At 37.9% G+C, this 7,917-nt stretch overlaps 1 long non-coding RNA gene across 3 annotated transcripts; it reads right to left on the reverse strand.

Moving 5' to 3' along the window:
• Positions 1-1,923: 1,923 nt before the first annotated feature.
• LOC122863542 lies at positions 1,924-7,283 on the reverse strand. 3 transcript variants are annotated; one of them, XR_006375032.1, is made up of 5 exons: positions 6,928-7,283; positions 5,161-5,229; positions 3,144-3,364; positions 2,737-2,967; positions 1,924-2,368 (listed from the first exon to the last, which is right to left on the reverse strand). It is a non-coding gene; the product is annotated as an uncharacterized LOC122863542 (long non-coding RNA). The 3 variants fall into 3 exon arrangements; XR_006375033.1 differs by having other exon boundaries at positions 1,924-2,964; XR_006375031.1 differs by having other exon boundaries at positions 1,924-2,967.
• Positions 7,284-7,917: the final 634 nt, after the last annotated feature.

Here is a 7,917-nt window from a genome sequence, read left to right on the forward strand (position 1 = left end):
CGGTGAGAGCCAGTATCCAAAAATGGAGAAAAGCAGTCTTCCAGCCTAACAAAATTCGTACAGCAGCATATTGATGACTTTTCCAGGAAGTCACAGAGGAATCCAGACAAACATCTAAGAAAGTGCAGGCCTTGGTTACTTCAAATAAGCATTCATGATTCCATCATTAGAGAGAAACATGTTTTTAATTCTTTTATATTATTTTGTAAAGGTTGAAAATATTTTTGTTAACATGTAAATAATGAATACAATCAGTTTACTGTGTTAGCATCACAAGTACTAAATACTATGAGATGTGGTTGTGAATGTAAATGTGTTAATGTAAATGTGCTCTAAATATGATGAATAAAATCATTTCACTGTCTGTGGTTTCTCATTAAGGAACTTACTGTGGATTCCCAGTAAAAACCTAAGTAGCTGCTTGTGAGATGTGTGAAAACCCATAACTAATACTCAGCTAATCATGAAGTAATTATCTGTTTACCAGTAACTACTCAGTATGATTCACCACTTTACTTAACTGTATTGGTTGATTTCTCTTGATTTTCCCATGATGTCAAAGAAAGAGGCTGTGTGTTTGAGGTATGACTTTATATGCATCCACAGGTGTGCCACCAATTAACTCAAATGGAATCAATTAACCTATCAGAAGCTTCTTAAGCTCAGAAAGGAGTCATCTGAAGTTTTCTTTTTGTTTAAAGACACAATAAACTTAGTGTATGTATACTTCTGACTTTGATGAAAGTGATAAAAAAAATACATAAAAATACTCCCTCACTCGATTTGACATTTAACAAATGCAAAAAATATGTTAATATTTATTGATCTAAAACAGAAAAAGTTTACTCTGATTTAATGTATGACAGTAAAGAAAAAAAATTGTCTTTTTTTTCTGAAGTGTATGTAAATATCTGGTTTCAACTGTAATTCCTTATTCGTTATTAGTGAGGATAATTTTAGATGTTGCTTATTCTTTATAGCCTATACTATTTACAGCATCAAGATCTAGCTTGTATTCACAAAATATAGTTTGTCAAGTGGCTGCGTCTATGCTCTATCCCACACAAAATAATGAATAAAATTAGTTAATAACAATGCCTACCTGGAGTGGACATGCCAACTGATGGGGCAGCTGGCACAAACTTTTTCTTTTTTTGCTGGGGGTTAAGGCTTGGAGTCTGAACTCTCCTTTTCACTCCAATCTACATCACTCAAGTCTGAAACTTCTCCACCATCAGACTCCCCCTCACTCAGTTCCTGAAACACTGCCAAAGCCTCCTATATCATTCTCTTGTTCTTTCTCTCTCCATCTTCTGATCATTGCTTTCCAAGTTTTAGCCAAGTGTGTAGGATAAATCTTGTGTGTAAAGTGGTGACTTCTCTCTCTCTCTCTCTCTCTCTCTCTCTCTCTCTCTCTCTCTCTCTCTCTCTCAGATCCTGCATATAAAAATGGAATATTTAATTAAAAAATGGAGAAAATAAAACAAAAACAAACCAGCAAAATGGATGTATAATATGGCAACTACGGTCTATATGACCATGGTGGCAGTCATTCGTAGGCCTATAAATGCTGAAAGGCTTGTAGTTTTTATAGTTTTTGTAGTTTTTAGTTATTTGCATTATAAAAACCGAAACAGACTGTCTTGGCGGTGCTAGTGTTAAACACAAAGAAGGCACTATAGTTTGTGGATGTTGTGTAGGCCTACTAATGACAGGTGCTTTTCTTATGTTGTTTCCCCATATTTAAATTATCCCGGCTATCCCCGGCCGACATGTCAATGTGTCCCTGTTCCTATTTAGAGGAAGTTCGCATCTTTCATTTGGTCATGTGCTATCTGTCAGTTTCTGGCTACCCGTCTATGTATCCGTAATGTATTATTTTTAATAATAATAATAATAATAACTTAGATATATATAGCGCCTTTCAAGGGACCCAGGCTTTACACAAACAGTGGGAAATAATGTTAAAGCATACATGTTTTCTTCCTGGAACAAATGTGTTGAATAGAGTTGCCACTAATAACAAGCTTCAGACAAGCTTATCATAATTAATGCTGTGTTAAGTAAAGTGAGTAAGTGTTAAAAAAGGTAATAAAATTGCTTATTATTTCTGACAAACATTTTAACATCAAAGCCAGGGTACAAAGATGTTTTACATAGACAACAGCACATATATTGTTTAAGCTATAAACACATGTCACAGCAAACAGTAACAGCAATATTTTTACAAAGATGTATTGTGTTTGCATTACACCGTGTACACCTTTTCTAATGTTGTTGAGTAAGCGGCCAATTGGTCCATGTCAATGTTGTTTTCCAAGCCAGTAGTTCCACTCAATAAAACGCAGAGTTCTCCTCAGTGAGTGTTCTGAAAGGTTAGGCAAGGCAAGTTTATCTGTATAGCACATTTCAACAACAAGGCAATTCAAAGTGCTTTACATAAAGCATAAAAGCAATGTAGGGCAATATAAAAGATATTTAAAAACACTATTAACAAAAACACAATAAAACAGGCGAGTAAAAGTTACAGTGCATGAAATGAAACATTATTTTATTTAATAAAAGGCAGGGGCAAACATTAAAGTCTTCAGCCTTGATTTAAAAGAACAGAGTTACCGTAGACCTGCAGTTTTCGGGGAGTTTGTTCTAGATATAGGTTACCCCTGTGTCTGTACACAACGCATGCTCAAGGTGCGCCCCAGTTTGTGAATGGAAGAAGAAATGCTGGTGGTTCACCTAGAAATGAATGTAGCCTCTCTGCTGCACGTTGTGGTATGTCCTCCAGCAGTCACTGATTACTTCACTTCCAGGGTTCACATATTTCACCACAGTACTTTCCAGGCGCCTTCTGGAACGTCGCTTCACCAATTTCAGTACCAGCCTTCGACATTCCCCTGCCACCTCCAGCATTCCAAATACCCATGAGCGGTTTCTTCTCCAGGTTCTGCTGAATCTTCCATGATTCTACTAAATGAAATGAAAAACTCATTAGTACAGTTATTTTCATGTATGTGACAAACTTAATTAGTGCAATTCTAAATCTTTATGCTGTCATTACTCCCCAAAACTAATTGCACACACACACAGCCACCAGTTTAAAACAAAAACCATTTATAGCATGAATAATGAATATAGTGCTACACCTTTCTTTTGTGGCAGAATTTGCTCTCAACGATGACAACAAAAGCATTTCTTCCACCAATCCTCATCTTTCTCCTCCTTTGGAGAGGTTCTACTGATGTGATGCAGGTGTCACAAAGAATGTCGTACACCCTGGTGACTGAAGTGCTACTCCCACAAACACCATCCTCAATCAAGTCCACATGTCTCTGCCTGAGACCTTGAGCCAGACTGGAGGGACACACTAATAATGATAATAATAATAATAATAATCAAAATGCACAACACTCATACACTATGGCTGAACAATGAAGAACAATTATACACTGTTTATGAAAATTGATCATTTGTACAGCGCGACAGTTATGTGTACAGTGATGATAAGAAATGTTGAAAGTTGTTTTTTGTTGGAATGGGTTGTCAGATACAGTCAGTAACATGTGCAAAAAGTATTGATTCTGGAGCTGTTTTGCAAAAACTAAAAAGGTGTTCATCAACACATCACTATGCAGGATGATTAAGTCACTCAGTGTTCCAGTTTTTGTGGCTGACTTCATTGTGGCATTACCTACAAGTGACACCTTAATGACACCCTAATGTTCCTAAATTGCTATTTAGTTCTACGTAAGTAATTTAAGGCAAACTATTTGTGGAGTTCCAAATTTTCCAAACTCTTAATTTTTATATATTTAAGGGGATAGTGGCTGTCGCACTATATACCTTCCTGTGATTATATCATTAATATCTGTTAAGTACTTCCCTGTTCCTTTACTGTCGTTACAGTATACAATCTATAGGTCCTGGTTCAAATGCTATATTCAGAGCATGTGTGAACTGTTTTGTCATACATGGGGAAACCTTACAAAGATTGGAATTGGAATTAGCATGTACAGTAGGCCACCTACATTTAATTTCCCCTGTTTCTCACAATATTTATAACAATTTGTTGTCATCTTACAACATAGTGGATTCTTATTTGCAAGCCATCTGTCAAAAATATTTTTCCTCTAGTCTCACCCGTGGTGTCATTCAACTGTGTAGAACACAATATATTACCTAATAGTTTTAGTTTGGTATTGTCTTTTCTGTATCCTGACAAAATGGTGAGGCACCATCGTATCTTAAAGAGCTCACAGTACCCTATTAACCGACCAGAACACTGCATTCTCAGAATGCAGGGTTAGTGGTGGTTCCTAGAGTCTCCAAAAGTAGAATGGGAGCCAGAGCCTCCTCTTTGATAAAGCTTTCAGTTAGTGCTGGCTCAGGGGAGTCCTGAACCATTCCTTAGTTATGCTGCTATAGGCCTAGACTGCCAGGAGACTTCCTATGACCTCTCTCCTCTTCTCCCTCTCCATCTGTACACATTCTTATCCCATTAATGCATGTTATTAACTCGACATCTTCTCTCTCCTGTAGTTTTGTGCTTTTTAGCTCTCTGTCTTCTTCTTCTGTTGCTTTCAGCAGGTACTTCTGCCTCCGGAGCTGTAGAGTCTGGATCTATGATTGCAAGCCACCCACTACCCCCCTGTTCCTGCTCGACAACCGCTACAACAATTATTGTTAGTAATATTAATATAATGATAGCAATAATAATGGTAATAAGACTACCACTACCGTAACTTTTATTTTAAATCTAAATGTGGAACTTGCATTGTTCTACTGTAAGTTCTCTTTCCTTCTCTCTCTCTCTCTCCCCAAAACTATCGTGGCAGATGGCCGCCCACCTTAAGCCTAGAGGTTATGCTCAAGGTTTCTGCCTGTTTTTCCTTGCCTCCGTCACCAAGTGCTTGCTCATGGTGGGAATTGTTGGTCTCGGTAAATATAAAGAGTACAGTCTAGACCTGCTCTATATGAAAAGTGCAATGAGACAACATCTATGAACTGACGCTATATCAATAAAATTTAAATTGCGACTCGTATGGAATGCAAATATCAACCATGAAGTTGAAACACATGAGGCCACAGTGACACAGATGCTAAACTACACATTTCGTGTCAGCAAATATATTTTATATCTACACTTTGTGTGTGTTTTCTTACCTCTTTTGGGCCTTTTCCAGTATAAAAACCAACCTGTGTGTCGGTCCAGTTTACAATACATGATGAAACCTGCAATATGAAAAACGGTTGGATGAGCCTGAGATTGTCTCAGATCCTTTCACTGCGAGGGAACGGTGCATGTTTACTGAACATACTACACAATGAACGTGAGCCCTGAGTGACAGACAATTCAATCAGGAGACACAAGTAAATGAAGTAAAGATAGTGTTTATTGAAAGAGACGTGAGATGTTAATCTTGAGAATCTTTGGCACTTAGACTCTAAATGGAGATTTTGGTAATGGAGGGCGTCTGCCCTGAGCAGCGGCAGAATAAATCCCCCCCAGTGTCTGGAGTGCAGACACTGGTGGTGGCTGATGACTCTGCTGAGGCTGATGGCTGAAGAGGTTTGATGGAATGATGAGCTGATGGATCTGTGAAGACTGGGCAGAGATAGGGAGGTGGAGGGGCACGCGACTGTTAAATGAACGTACTAAAAAGCAGAGAGAGACATATGAGACAGACGTTAGTAGGATGACAGGTTGACAGTGAAGATGTGTCACTGTGCAATTGGATAGATGAGACCAGCTGATGGAACAGCTGATATCCCGATTTAACAGCAGAAAATATGACTGAGCATATGTAAGAGGAGTGAATGGCAGAACGGTATTTAAATTAACTACACTTAAGCATGCAGAAGTATACTCTTCCTGACTGAACTTAAGGTAGAGCTTCATTTGCTGAGTCGCTCAAGCCCCCATCACTCCCTCTCATATTTTCGTGACACCTACTTATTAAATTAAAATATTTGGTCCTACTTCCAGACTTCAAGACATATGTGCTGTACATAGTACTTTGCAAATGGTATCTTTATCCAACTAAATTCTCAGCTCACTGGCTTTTCCTTTACGAACACTAGCGAGCTGAACTGAACGTTCAGCCGTGTTTCAGTTCAGTGAGTGGGATTACGCAGTCAAGCACTGAACAAATCTTTTTAATGAACGATTCTAGTACACTGAAAAGAGCTGCTTTGCCCATCACTAATGTATTCAGTAATTAGCCTACCCATGGCTACCCCACTATATATTTAAAACACCAGTTATTGCCACAGCGCTATAACAGGAAAATATTTTGTTTTACATTGTCTTTTAAGGAAATAAAGATTGAGAGTACTACACAGAAGAAAGACACAAAGAAGAGTAGCAGAACGTGTAAACCAAAGTACATTCTCACAGGACTGATATGCCAATTGTGTAATTAACCATATTTGTTAAAAGTACAAAAGGGTGAGTTGAGACTTCATTTCACAGTGGGAATTTAGTCAAATTTAATCCATTCTCATTGACCAGAATCAAAGCTCACCACAGCCACTATTCACCATTAAGAAGCAAACTGCAGCAGTTTATACAGGAACCTTGTAAGCCTCCAGCACATGATTGTGTGATATTCAAGACATTTTGAGTGGCATGATTTTAATGGTTCACTTCACTTAATCGTGCAGAAGGATACAATAATGACTTTGAAGAAGTGTTTGGGAAATCACATCTGAAAAGTAAAATTATTATTTTTTCTTACGGAAAAAAAGTGGATAAGAGAGGGGTGGCAGCTTCTTCCTTGTCCTAATGACTCAGATCTTCAGAGGAGGAAAAACAGAAGAAAAAGAAGAACTACAAGATGTTGCAGTGTGTTAAGCAGGGAACAGGGAAAGGACCCAAACGCAGACAGCCGAGGCAGACAAGATGATTTCATAGTAAAAAAAAAGGCTTACATGGGATAAAGGCAGGCAGTGGACAAAACCAGGGGAGCAGTCTAAACAGGAATACATAGAATCCATGGAACAGGCAAATAATGAAAAACCAAAACTGTCATGTAGATAGTCTAATAAACAAAGAAAATCCAATATCAAACAATCGGGCAAGAAAATCCAATAACCAAGGTTGTAAATCCAAAACACAAATCACACAAGGAAAGGGCCGAACCGCTCAACGTGGATGAAGACAAAAACGGTTTAACAACTAAATGAAGGAAACACACTGACTACATACTCACTGAGGGAAGGCCAGCTAGCCACACGTGAAACTAATCAGGACAGGGCAGACAATCAAAACTGGAGGGAAATGCAAACAAAGACAGGAAGTAAAACTACAAGACACATGAGTGAAGGAGAATATTTCAAAATAAAAGAGGTAATAACATACATAAACCCTCAAAACCACAACACAAGAAGAACAAGAAGAGCAAAAAAACAACCAACAAAGGAATCAACGAAATTATTAGATAACAGAAATAAGTAATCAATAATAGAAATATGTAAAAATAAAAAAGAAATAAATAACACTTTAAGGTAAACTTTTGTTTTGGTAATTGTATGTTTTGTTTTGGTAAGAAAAAACTTTTATTCCAGCCCACATGCCTTGTTGGCTTTGTGTACTTACATAGTAAGAACGGGAGATACCGAACAGTGTAAACGTCATAATCCAGCCCGCCCCCTGTTGTTATTCTGTATTTATAGAGTAAGTATTCTGTACTTACAGAGTAAGAACGGGAGAACAGTGTAAATTTTATAATGTAGCCCGCCCCCTGTTGTCACTCTGTATTTTTAGTGGGGGTTATATGCTGGAACGTAGCTTCTTATAGTCTTGTTGTGAGGTGAGGTTGGCAGGTTTGGCACTATTATGCCTGTACAGAGACCAAAACTGTGATTGCCTCATTTGGAGTCATGTTTGTGTCAAACTGATGAATCTTAGGGCACACACAT

This window comes from Siniperca chuatsi, linkage group LG16 (assembly GCF_020085105.1).
Source record: "Siniperca chuatsi isolate FFG_IHB_CAS linkage group LG16, ASM2008510v1, whole genome shotgun sequence".
NCBI classification, from domain to species: domain Eukaryota; kingdom Metazoa; phylum Chordata; class Actinopteri; order Centrarchiformes; family Sinipercidae; genus Siniperca; species Siniperca chuatsi.